Source organism: Rana temporaria, chromosome 1 (genome assembly GCF_905171775.1).
Source record: "Rana temporaria chromosome 1, aRanTem1.1, whole genome shotgun sequence".
Taxonomy (NCBI): Eukaryota; Metazoa; Chordata; class Amphibia; order Anura; family Ranidae; genus Rana; species Rana temporaria.
In genome coordinates, this window is record NC_053489.1 from 249,894,735 (window position 1) to 249,908,769 (window position 14,035).

General features: G+C 44.5%; 2 non-coding genes across 2 annotated transcripts; both read left to right on the forward strand.

The window, feature by feature from the left end:
• The first annotated feature begins 10,957 nt into the window (after nt 1-10,957).
• Nucleotides 10,958-11,104, forward strand: LOC120925429. Its single transcript, XR_005746702.1, has one exon. It is a non-coding gene; the product is annotated as a small nucleolar RNA SNORA79 (small nucleolar RNA).
• A 1,033-nt stretch (nt 11,105-12,137) lies between these two features.
• LOC120925427 lies at nt 12,138-12,284 on the forward strand. The gene has a single exon (XR_005746700.1). It is a non-coding gene; the product is annotated as a small nucleolar RNA SNORA79 (small nucleolar RNA).
• The last annotated feature ends 1,751 nt before the right edge of the window (nt 12,285-14,035 follow it).

The window sequence follows — 14,035 nt, forward strand, 5'->3', positions numbered from 1 at the left end:
ATTCGCAATTCCGAATATTCGCATTTTTTCAATTTGATTTTTAAAACAGATCACATCCTATCGACGTCTAAAAGCATTGCTGGTATGATTAGAGACCCTGGGCCGAGTAGCTAAGCTGAGGCGATCCTTTTTATGTTGCCAAATTGAAAAAAAAAAATTGCGATTTTTCGCTATTGCGAATGCGAAAATGATTGCGAATTTTCGATAACTGTGGTAGGAGAACTCTGATTGTCTCTGATGCAAAAGGGGGGGGCTTTGTGTATGTGTATGTTATGAATATTTGTATGTTTGATATTATTATTTTTTGTAAGAAGGAAAAAATTGCGCATACCTTAAAAAAGGGGAGAATACAGCAGCAACTCAAAAATGTTATACAACATAAATTAATACAAGACAGAAAATGGAGTCGCTCTACAAGAATAAAAAATATGTCTAGTGACAAGACATGTGGGCAAATTATAAAATAAGCAAGCGCAAATAACTTGTGAAATACACAGTGAAACAAATATATAAAGAAATATAGTCCCAATAATAGAAAAATAATCTTTCATAAAAATGTCTTTGATATGTGAAGTGAAAAAAAGTCCAAAGCATGCAGCATGAACGTGTTCAATCTTCAAGGTGTTTGATTGACAAATGGCTGTGACAGATGGATAGAGTAAAGAATCACCACCAATGCAAAACACTTTTTATTTTCTATTGTAAAATATCAAGAATATTCTGAGCCAATCAGAGTGCTCCTTCCGCATTTGCCGAATATTCGCAATTATTTTGTATTGTAAAATATCAAGAATATTCTGAGCCAATCAGAGTGCTCCTTCCGCATTTGCCGAATATTCGCAATTATTTTGTATTGTAAAATATCAAGAATATTCTGAGCCAATCAGAGTGCTCCTTCTGCATTTGCCGAATATTCGCAATTATTTTGTATTGTAAAATATCAAGAATATTCTGAGCCAATCAGAGTGCTCCTACAGCATTTGTCGAAATTGCGCAATAAATATCGCATTCGCATGTTGCGATATTTCGATAAAATATCACGAATATTCTGAGCCAATCAGAGTGCTCCTACCGCAGTTATCCAAAAATCGCAATTATTTTCGCATTCGCAATAGCGAAAAATCGCAATAATTTAATTTCGATAAAATATCACGAATATTCGAATTTAGCGAATATATCTCGAATATTCGAATATATATTCGAGATATATCGCGAAATCGAATATGGCATATTCTGCTCAACACTACTGAGCAGGCATATGACAGGTTTGTCTCGGCTTACTGAACAAAGCGGAGACAGAACAAGTCCTGCTCTTCTCTCTGGGGAGATCTGATAAAAACGGACCGCCGATCATATCTAATCCGATTCGCCAGATGGATGGAAAATAGGACCTCCATCTGTCTCGATTTTACAGACAGGATCGGATCGGATAACGGCGGATGTTTCCACTGACTGAATGGAGGGTCCGATCAGGTCCTCCTGAAAAACTGACAGGCGGACCTGATCGGACAGCCCGTGTGAAAGGGCCCTAAAACTGGAAAAGTGAGATTCTGTTGTTTAAAGTGGAGTTCCACCCAAAAATGGAACTTCCGCTTTTCGGATTCCTCCCCCCTTCTGGTGTCACATTTGGCACCTTTGGGGGGGGGGGGGGGGAGCAAATACCTATGTCATTTCTAACATTTCTCCTTGAGTTTAGGAAAAACCTAACTAGCCCAGTTAAGATAAACAAAAGCTCATGCTGACTATGGCCTAGCTGGAAACACTAAATTCAGACTAGGGACACTCCAGCATTGTTTGATAAATAAGATGCTAACAACGGAGCTTACAGGAATTTGATGATTTTTTTTTTCTCCTCTTCCTTTTTTTCTTCCCTCTCAAAATCTCCCTGTTGCCAGACTCCTGTTATGTTGGTACCCCCTTGCCCTGCTGGGGCCTACAGAGTCCTGCAGGAATCTCCTGTATGTGCACACTCCTGTTTAAGGCCAGGTTCATACTATTGCGAATTGGATGAGGGATCCCCACATCCAATACGCAATAGCAGGAGAATGTGAATGGCTCTCTATGGAGCTGGTTCACATATCTCCGATGCAGCTCCGATGCAAATTTGCACAGGAATCCTGTGGGTCTTTTGGACAATTTTAGGTCCGAATTCAGCCAAAAATTCGGACCTAAAACGGTGAACCAGGATGCACAGGACCTCTGCTGGGAGCCGAATCGGCAATCGGTGTGAATGGAGCCTAAAAATATAGTGATATGAGCAGCCAAAGCCATGCCTCTCCTCCTCTTCCTCCTCCACCGCTGTAATTGACAGCGTTTTTTGCTGATTTTGTTAAAAAAAAAAAAAAAAAGATTTAATATCACTTGGCATGGTCCTTACAGCTGTATAGTTCTCAGTCATACAGCTCTTCCACCAAGGACGGAATTGCTGAAGAGGGCAAATGAATCGCCTGTTTTCACAGGATCACTCCCTCTCTGGCAAAAATAGTGCAGAATGTTTCTTGCCAGCGAGAGCGTAATGCAATATAAAATGGCAAGTGGTTTCATGATTGCATGTGTGTCATAGGCCTTAAAGCGGAGGTGCACCAGAATTCTTTTTTTTTTAAAGCCAGCAGCTACTAATAGTGCAGCTGCTGACTTTTAAAAAATGGACACTTACCTGTCCAGTGCGCCTGCGATGTCAGCAGCCAAGGCCGTTTTTCGGATGCTGCCGCCGCCATCCTCGGTGAGGGAATCAGGAAGTGAAGCGTTGTGGGTTCACTGCCCGGTTCCCTACTGTACATGCGCTATTCGCACAGCGCATCATAACTGGTCCCCGCTCTCTCCTGGGAACAGTGTGTTTCCCAGAAGATAGCAGGGGGGGTGGCAAGTTGCGTGACTCCCAGTCTATGCCCGGTAGTGGGTGCAAATACCTGTCTTAGACAGGTATTTGCACCCCCTCCCCCCTGAAAGATGCCAAATGTGACACCGGAGGGGGGGAGGGTTCCGAAAAGCGGAAGTTCCATTTTTGGGTGGAACTTCGCCTTGAAGTATTGCTTTCGCCATAAAAATAGACTGTGCCCTGATCTTTGCACTGGACCTGCATGTACAGTATTTGCAGTCCAGGATGTGATTGGCGAACCACTAAGGTCTGTGGAACTGGCTGCCTGTAATTGATTTGAACAGGCTGCCTGCAAGGAACACCTAGGCATCCTGGGTGGCTGAAGAAAGCTCTTTACATGGGTATATGGATTTGTATGCCCATGTTAAAGCGGGAGTTCATCCGAAAAAAAAATTTAAGATTAGATTGATGCTCATTTTGTCAAGGGGAATCGGGTAGTTTTTTTAAAATCCGAGCAGTACTTACCGTTTTAGAGAGCGATCTTCTCCGCCGCTTCCGGGTATGGTCTTCGGGACTGGGCATTCCTATTTGATTTACAGGCTTCTGACAGGCTTTCCGACGGTCGCATACATCTGCGTCACAAGTAGCCAAAAGAAGCCGAACGTCGGTGCGGCTCTATACGGCGCCTGCGCAACGACGTTCGGCTACTTTTGGAAAATGGTGACGCGATGTATGCGACCGTCGGAAGCCTGTCGGAAGCCTGTCAATCAAGTAGGAACGCCCAGTCCCGCAGCCCATACCCGGAAGCGGCGGAGAAGATCTATCTCTAAAACGGTAAGTACTGCTTCGATTGTAAAAAAAACACCCGATTCCCCTTGACAAAACGAGCCTCAATCTAATGTTAAAAAAAAAGGTTTTTGGGTGAACCTCCACTTTAAAGAGGCATTGAAGTGGTTGCATTCCTCCCAACTTTCTGAGATGGGAATGAGGGACACCTATCAGCAAAAGTATGCAGGCATAGGACACACCCCTTGCCACTCCCCCTTTAAAGGAGAATTATACAAAAAAATAAGATTGGTTAAACCCACAAGTGCTTTTTTTTACCACTACTATTCCTTTATATTGGCTTTTGGAATTTACAAATGCAGCAATTTAGAAATCAGATGAAAGGTTTAGCACTGGGAAACATTTTTTGATAGATACAAGTGAATTTTATTTACATCTATAGAGGTCAGACCAAAATGAGGGACAAATGAGGAGGAAAGAGGGACATTGCTCCAAATCAGGGACAGTTGGGAGGTATGTGGTTGTAAGGCGATATGGATTTTTTTATCTTACTGCATTGCAGATCCCTTCGCAGCCCCCCCCAAAAAAAACATACCTGAGCCTGATCTTAATCCAGCGATGTGCATGAGAGCCAAGGCTTTCTCGGTTCTCTCTCCTTGTTGGCATAGATACAGCAGCAGGAGCCATTGGCACAGATACAGCAGCGGAAGCTATTGGCTCATATACAGCAGCAAGAGCCATTGGCACATATACAGCAGCGGGAGACATTGGCACATATACAGTAGTTGGAGCCATTGGCACAGATACAGAAGTGGGAGCCATTGGCACATGTACAGCAGAGGGAGCCATTGGCGCATATACAGCAGAGGGAGCCATTGGCGCATATACAGCAGAGGGAGCCATTGGCACATATACAGTAGTTGGAGCCATTGGCACAGATACAGCAGTTGGAGCCATTGGCAAAGATACAGCATCGGGAGCTATTGGTGATCAAATACCACCAAAAGAAAGCTCTATTTGTGGGGGGGAAAAAAGGACATAAATTGTATTTGGTTACAGCATCGCACGACTGTCAGTTAAAGTAACGCAGTGCCATATCGCAAAAAAATAGACTGGTCGTGAAGGGGGCAAACCTTCTGGGGCTGAAGTGGTTAAAATGGCATTTTTTAACCCCAGTGCGCAGAACAGTGAAATGTGAAGATAGCAAAACAGATCACGGCTATCTGTTTTTTAAGGTATGCAAAAGTAAAAACAGAGTATTGGACATGGTTTGCTCAGCTCCATAGGCATGCGCACAGGGTGTGCCGGATGTGCCTGTGCACACCCTATGCACCTTAGTAATATCGCTCTGTGTGCCGGAAGGAAGATGGGAAAGATCTTCCACTTGCTGGCTATGCCATAAGAGACGTGTTTATGCTCTTCTCTTCCACTGTCTTGGAAGGGAGATCAATGTGCCGAGGTCATATATATGTAGACACACGTGTGTGTTTGAGCTCTAGGGTGCACACCCTAACAGGGGCAGCCTGTTCATTAAGGGCACCGCCCCTCCCTGTCCATTGCCGCCTCCCCTATCCATGCGTCTGGCCCCTTTCAGGACACCGGGGCATGGATTTCAATGCGGGGAGGGGCTGTTTTTGAAGCCCCGATTAGAGCCAGAGGCTCTAATAGGCTTCAATATAGGGTGGGCTCGCATAGAGTGAGCTTTCCCATTGGCTGAAAGGACAGGCGATCCTTTTGGATGCCTAGGAGGAGGCGGGGAGGAGCTGGACGCCGCCATGGAGGAGAGGACTCAGAGCTGAGCCACTGCACCAAGCTGCATGTCACCCGCCACAATGGGGCAAGTGCCGGACCGACCGGTAAACCACCCCCCCCCCCCCCAAAAAAAACCACCAGCTGCCACTGCCCCCTAATGCAATAGGCTGCACACATATGATGCCCACGTGTCCCGGATTGCCCGGGACTGTCCCAAAATTGACATGTCTGTCCTGGGTCCCGGGCACCTTCATTCTGGGACAATACAATGTCCCGGAATGAAATAGAGGACACTGCCACCCCCTACTAACTAAAGCTGACAGCAGCACTGCATCTGGTGGCAGGCTATGGGTGGCAAGCGGCACTGCATCTGGTGGAAAAGTGGCACATTCACCTGACAAATAACCCGCCGACAAATTCCCCATCAACCCTGAGACTACATTACCCCTGCATCTTTTTTTGGGGAAGGTGAGAGAGGGTATGTGTCCCTGAATGGCCATTTGGAAATGTGGTCACCCTATGCACACACCTATGCTCTGCTCCAGTGCCCCCTGTCTATTGCATTTTGCACTTCCAGAGCTGCTGATGTAGAGGAAACTATATTCGTGGAACATATCTGCAGCACTACATGGATCACTCATCACACCAAGATCCTGTATCCTTGCAGCAGTAGCGTCGTTTACAGTAATTCCGCCTGTGCGCCAGGTGGCGCTGTGACCGGCCTGTACCAACAATCCTTTATAAATAGACTCTCGGAAACGGAAACTTATAGCATACATCTGCTGTGAGCAGAGCGAGAAGATGGCAGAAGAGGAGCTGAGGCTGGAGAGTGAAGTAAGACGCAGGTATAGTAGTTGTGTTATGTGTTTATATGTGTGCTAGCAACCTGTGGGATCTAATCCACACAGATAGTCAGGATAGTGTGAGAAGTATGGTGTACTAGAAGCATGCAGTCCGTGTATTGGGGGGGGGGGAGAAGCATGGCGCCCACGTGGTGGTAGCGCGGGAGATCCAGCACACACTGCAAGTTCAATACTGTACTGTGTTCTTCCATAGCTTAACCTGTGCAATTCTTGCCACCTAAAGCATGTGTAATCCGAAAAAAATACGGATTTTGGTCAATTTTTAGGTTTTCGCGCAAATTTTTTATTTTGTATGATTTGTGCAGTGTAATCACCCATCCTGGTCAGAGTATGACCCTGTATATTGGGATATAATCAGGTAGGGCCTCCTAGGTGTACATAGGACGTGTGGACACCAGATGCAGTTAAACATGTTTATACATGCACTGCTATGACCACCTAGAAAAGAAAAATTGATGCGTTTCAATAAGTCTGGTAAAGTGATTGTGGTGCTTTAGGTACCAAAAAACAATTGTGATTTCAGATGTGGCTTGATTTGCATGGCAGGGAAATTGCATTGTTTTCAATGGTGACCGTTCACATCAATGCGAAGTTCCTTTACAACTTTGGTGTGATTCCAGCATGATTTTTGACCCCATAGTACATGGGTCTTCAAACTGCGGCCCTCCAGTTGTTCAGGAACTACAATTCCCATCATGCCTAGTCATGTCTGTGAATGTCAGTGTGTTACAATGCCTCATGGGATGTGTAGTTCTACAACAGCTGGAGGGCCGTAGTTTGAGGATCCCTGCCATAGTATATACAAACATGATCAAAGTTAGATTGCAGCAGAGTGAATCTAGCCTCAGTGTGTGACATTGTATAGCATACACTGAGGTGTATGCCGGTATACTCAATGGAATTTGCATCTAGAAGCATTATTGCTCCTTTTTTAGACCCCCTTTCACACTAGGGAGTTTTTCAAGCACTTTTGCGTTTACAAGAGAAGCGCCTGAAAAGCTCAAACTGCTTCCTATTAAAATCAATCGATGCAAGCAGCATGTTTGGTCTAAAAAGGTGCCCCTCCATTTGAAATGACTAGGAAGCACTTCAAAATGATTCTTGCAGCAGTTTTGTCATGTGGCCTTCAAACGCCACTAACCCCTCCAAAAGCATCTATGTGAAAGGGGTCTTAGTGCTGTGTGATTAGTGCAATTTATTTTTTTAACCACTTCCTTACTGGGCACTTAAACCCCTTCCTGACCAGAGGACTTTTTGCGATTCGGCACTGCGTCGCTTTAACTGACAATTGCGCGGTCGTGCGACGTGGCTCGAAAACAAAATTAACGTCCTTTTTTTCCCCACAAATAGAGCTTTCTTTTGGTGGTATTTGATCACCTCTGCGGTTTTTATTTTTTGCGCTATAAACAAAAATAGAGCGACGAATTTTGAAAAAAAAAAATATTTTTACTTGTTGCTATAATAAATAGCTCAATTTTTTTTTTTTTACGTTTTTTTTTTTTATCCTCAGTCTAGGCCGATACGTATTCTACATATATTTAGTAAAAAAAAAAAAAATCGCAATAAGCGACTGGTTTGCGCAAAAGTTATAGCGCCTACAAAATAAGGGACAGAATTATTATTATTATTTTTTTTTTACTAGAAATGGCGGCGATCTGCGATTTTTATTGGGACTGCGACGTTATGGCGGACACATCGGACACTTTTGACACGTTTTTGGCGCCATTCATATTTATACTGCAATCAGTGCTATAAATATGCACTAATTACTGTATAAATGTGACTGGCAGGGAAGGGGTTAACACTAGGGGGTGAGGAAGGGGTTAAATGTGTATCCTAATTGGTGTTCTAACTGTGGGGGAAGGGGGGTGACTGGGGGGGTGACCGATCTGTGTCTCTATGTACAAGAGACACAGATCCGTCTCCTCTCTCCCCTGACAGCACCGCTGTCTGCGAGAGCCGGGAATGAGAGATGATCTCATATGTAAACATATGAGATCATCTCTCATTGGCCGCACAGATCGCCTAGGAAACGGCCGCTCCGATTGGCCGTTCACGGCGATCTGTGACTGGCTGTGTCCAAGGGACACGGCCAGCACAGCAGTTCCCCGCTGCGCGCTCGGGGAACGCGAAAAGGGGCAGCCGTAAAAACACGGCCTCCCAGAGAAGTAGAGCCACCCGGCGGCCGTATATAGTCGTACGTACGGCCGTCGGGAAGTGGTTAAAGGAGATGTACAGCCAAAACTTGTTTGGCTATGGATCACAGGAGTGCGGTTTGTTCTGCACTCCTGTGACCTTTTTGCAGCAGACAATGGGCTGAAGCCTGATGTCTGCTGATGTCGCATGTCTAGGCTTGGGTAAGATCACAACAATAAAGTCGGGATCTGCCCACATGCCTGGCTCGGCCTCACAGCAAGCCTTGCTGCTCCACAGCCCAGCACTCAAGTGAGCGAAGGAGAGGGCAGAGCAAAAAAGTTTCCAGCTCTCTGCTCAGGGGGAGCCCTAGGAACTGGGCTATCAGCCCATGCCCTAGTGGCTGAAAAATCTCAGGGCAGGAGCAAATGATGTTGCGCTTGGGTCTAGCAGTGAAATGGCCACTTTTTTTTTTTTTTTTTTCTCAATTATATTTGAATATACCTTTCATATGGAGGTGTGGCTTAAGTATGAGTTTAGTTGGTTGTGACACTTCTCTTTTATTTTATTTTTTTGGGGGGGGGGGGGGGGGGGATTGTGTATCATTTGATGTAGTAAATGTTCTGTATGGAATTGTGTTGATATAAAATCTTGGTATTCATGATGAGTTTGCATAGTCCGTGTTTCACCTGAGTTCTGTGATTATACTTTATGCTCTGAGCAATACCAAGCATTTTCTTCTTTCTGTATAGAACTTGGTATGAATGAAGTCTGACTTGTTTAAATTTTCTTTTGCAGATTTGTATTGACGGCAACCTGATTACAGGTAAAGTAGGTCACATGATTGCTAATCTGCAGTGGCTGATGGGAGTGCTAACAATGGGGGTGGGGCACAGGTCTGGAATTTAAGCCCTATTGTCGAGCTGCTCATTGACACAAGGAAGCCACTGCTTGGGAACTAAGAGCTGGCAGAATATTTAGCAAGCCCAAAATGCAATATTGGATGCCCATGATATTCTGGCCCATAGACAGCACTGCAAAAAGAACCAGCATGATTCTACGATGGCCTTTACTGCATGGGCTCCAAAATCACTGTCAACAGTTTGCTGTGCCATCCAAAAATGAAATTTAAAGTTCTATCATGCTAAAGTAGCCCATAATTACTCTACTTGTCTTTCCTTCCACCAGTGGTCACGCAATTCCCCCACCAAGTCAGTGTTTTGGGAATGCCTCCTGCAGTGCTATTGTGTTCTGTTGGGAGGGTAGCCTTCCCAGCCAGCAGAATACAATGATCACTGCTAGTGGCTATAGCTGCTGACAGTAATTGCACACGAGCTGGCTCTGCATCCATAAGACAGCATGGCTCAGCCCTGCCCCCTCCTGTATCTCAGCCAATTGGGAGGGGGTCAGCCTCTGGTCTTGTGCACATTGCTAGATCAGGCTTGGGCAAGTATTGGGGGGGGGGGGGGGGGGGGGGTGTAAGCTGCGCAATGAAGATGTTTTACCTTGCATGAAGGTAAAAAACTTCAGTCTTTACAACCATGTTCAGAAGCTATATCTGAACATGATCCAGAAACGCTGTCATCTTCTCTGGACCAAAGCTCATTTTGCAAAGTGAGAACTGCTGTGGTCGGACAAATTGGAATTTGGCAACCATGGGTGCAGTGTCCTCTGGATTAAAGAGGGAGACCTTCCAGCTTATCAGTGCTCAAAGCCTGCATCTCTGATGGTATGGGGATGCATTTGTGTGTATGAAATGGGCAGCTTTTGCATCTGGAAAGACCTCATCGACGCTGAAAGGTTATAGAGCAATATAAGCTTATGGAAGAATGGGACAGTATTCCTCTCCCAAAACTTCAGCAACTGGTCGCCTTAGTTCCCAGATATTTACAGAGTGTTAAGAGGGAATGCTACACTGGTAAACATGGGCCTTTGCCAACTGTTTTGAAATTGGGGTTGCACTTTACAGTTTGTACTATAGAGGAGAGAAAAAAAACTGGCAAAGTGTGTGTCGCCCTAATGATATATTTTATCTTCCAGTTTTTCCCATGGACTGCCAGAGTAAGTCTTGCTCGTCGGCTGTACATTACCTGCACATGTCTGGATCTCTGCCCATACCAGTCATGATTGACAGATCTGAGGCCTTGAAGATTCAAGTCTCAGGTAAGACACAAAGGATGTTTAACGTTTACATTTTTTTTTACACCTGGAATGGATTGCATGATGAGTTTGCATAGTCCGTGTTTCACCTGAGTTCTGTGATTATACTTTATGCTCTGAGCAATACCAAGCAGTTTTCTTCTTGCTGTGTAGGATGGAGTCTGAATAAAGTCTGACTTGTTTATATTTTTCTTTTGCAGCCTTATTGCTGGTGACTGGATTACAGGTAAATATTTCTTTCTATGCTGTCTGCCGTAATAGACCACAAAGTAGGCTTGCACTTTCAGGCAGAAAATGAAAGACCTATTCACATTTGCTTTGAGAATGTAGTGATTTTTAGCAATGCTGTTCCATATGATATTCTGCATATTTACATTCGGTATGAAATTTGTACTTCAATTACCATACGATTTGTAGTATTTTCTCAGTGTCATTCCTTTTTAAGCGACGGCTGTTCCTCGCATAGCCCCAAGACATGGGCTATGAGATTTTAGGTTGTCGCAGAGCAATAATTACCTTTTTCACTCAGGGGTGTGTAATGGTGGGTTGGCTGCCTCTCCACACTTTCTGAATTTTGCGGGGTAAGACAGCATTGTTGTATGTGTTGTCTGTTCTGTTTGATACTTAAGTGGTATGTAGAAGGGATGGATGTGGTGGATGTGTTGCTTCCTTGCCAACATTAAGTACTGTGATTATACTTCATTCTTTGAGCAACACCTAGCATCTTTGTGCTATGTAGGCCTATGTCTAAATTTACTGACTTGTTCAATTTTCTTTTGCAGCCTTTTTATTGCCGGTTACAGGACACAGGTAAAGATTACTTTTCTTTGGTACATGGCTTTAATACTAGTAGTGATTGCAGTTGCATTAACCCCTTGCTTGTGGTTCAGAGAACGACAGTCCTTGGAAATGGCACAGACTTTCCAAAGCTAGATTGATGTGCACAAAAGATTGCAAAGTTGCTGTGATCTTCAGTAGGTTTGGAGTTATTAATCTGTGTAAAAGCTCCTGTAAATTGAGCAGTTAAAGGGGTTGTAAAGGTAAATGTTTTTTCACCTTAATGCATCCTATGCATTAAGGTGAAAAAATATCCGACGGTACCGCCCCCCCCCAAACCCCCTTTTTACTTACCTGACCCCGCGCGTCCATGTGATCCTCTTCAGTTCCCAGCCTGGCCGTTAATTGGCTAGGCTGGACAGATTGATAGCAGCGCAGCCATTGGCTGGCGCTGCTGTCAATCACAGCGGATGACCCATGGCCGAGTGATAGTCAGCGGCTATGCACGCTGCCGTATCACAGGAGCGTGCTCGCAAAAGTTTTCTACCATGCTCGCATGAAGGTAGAAGGCTTTTGCGATGAGCCGAGACAGCCGCAGAGGAACCCCAGAAGACAGGATTTGGGGGCACTCTGTGCAAAACGAGCTGCACAGTGGAGGTAAGTATAACATGTTTGTTTTAATGGTAGATGCATATACATGAAAATGAGCCTAGAAATGAAGCAAATCAAATAAGTTGAAATTGCAGTTCCATATGATGTGCTGCATATTTTACATTTGGTATGAATTTGTACTCATTACTAATTACCACACGTTTTCTAGTATTTTCTCAGTGTCCTTCTTTTCTAAGCGACGGCTGTTCCTCGCATAGCCCCAAGACATGGGCTGTGAGATTTTAGGTTGTCGCAAATTAATAATTACCTTTTTCACTCAGGGGTGTGTAATGGTGGGTTGGCTGCCTCTCCACACTTTCTGAAGTTTGCGGGGTAAGACAGCTTTATAAAATGTGGTGTACTGCAACTCTTGTTTGAGGCATGGCTTTAGAGCAGTGGTCTCCAAACTGTGGCCTGAGGGCCGGATGCGGCCCTTTACCCGGCCCTTGGGGCACTATCCCTCCCACTGATACAAGACACTATTCTGCCCACTGACAATGGAGCACCATTTCTCCCACTAACACCATTAATGGGGCACTATTCCTCCCTATACCAATGATGGGGCATTATTCCTCCCCCCCTAATACCAGATGTTTAGTCCCACTGATGCCAGGAAAATTTCCTACCCCACTGGCCAAAGTCGGCCCTCCAAGAGTCTGAAGGACAAACCGGCCCTTTGTTAAGAATGTTTGGAGACCCCTGCTTTAGAGCATGGGAGTGGCATTCAGTATGAATGGTACTGCAACATTTTAATGCATGTAACACGCATTAACACAAAATGCCAGAATGGAGAGGTGTTAATGTACCCTATAGTGTCTCTATAAGCCTGCAGAGATGAGATTGCATAATCCGTGTTTCACCTGAGAAACATGACTTATGTTCATGCCCTGAAGGGTGGTTTTAAAGGCGGTGTGCTTAAACGCATCTGCATTTTTAACATGTGCCAATAAGTTTTCATATGGACATGTCGTCTCTTCTATTGTCTAAGTGGTGTTTGGGCAACACAGCAGCCAGAGCACCCTATCGTGGACTTCATTTTACATCCAGGAGGCTCCCTTTGTGAGCACTCCAATCCCTTGTCTACATTGTCTTAAAGGGGTTGTAAACCTCTGCATTTTTTTTACCTTGATGGATTAAAAAATCCTCTGCTGCAGTGGCGCCACCGAGCCCCTCTTATACTTGAGCCCTGTAATTCCCACAACAGGAACGAGCACACCAGCTCTGGCCAGTGTCTCGTGTCCTTATTGGATAGATTGATAGCAGAGCAGCCACTGGCTCCCACTACTGTCAATTAAATCCAATGACTAGTCCTGCTTTCTGTGGTGACGCAGAAGCAGGACATGGGAGCATGTCCATGATGGAAATAGCTTCTCCAACAGGGCACTTGGAGTGCTGCTGAGGGACCCCAGAAAAGGAGGTTCGGGGCCACTCTGCAAAACCAACTGCACAGTGGAGGAAAGTATGTGTGGCTTATTTGTTAAACCCTGAACCTTTACAACCCCTTTAATACCAGCATGATTATATATGGACACCAAACACAATTGTTACTGGCTTTGAGTGTTCTATTCATAGTAGTAGAAATGTTCTACTACTGTGTGCTTTAGTGAGTTTGCAGATAAATGGCAACATAAAAACTTGTCCTAAAGTGGTTTATACCTATTTTGGAGAAACAAATGTGTACATTATATTTAGCTGCAGTGTTTTGAATTTGCAATTGACTAGTTAAAAGTACCACATCTAATGTTTGCTATCATGAAAAGTGCCTGGTAAATATTTCCTGTGTAATGGAAAAACAGTGCTGTAGTTTCTTGCATCTGTACTACTGATGGAGAGGAGTCTTCATTTTCATGTTACTCTGAATGTGAGATGACCTAAAATGTCTTTTTTTCCATCTGCCAGGAATAAGTCAGACACCTTGCACTTACCATTTGAAGTGGCCTATACATGCAGCTACTTAACTCGCAGATCTGAGGGACCAACGGAATGAATCGTATATTTGGGTAAGGGCATAGGATGAAACTTTATATATATATATATATATATCTCTTTAGTGTAGTAAATATGCTGTATAGTAGCATGATGAGCTTGCATAGTC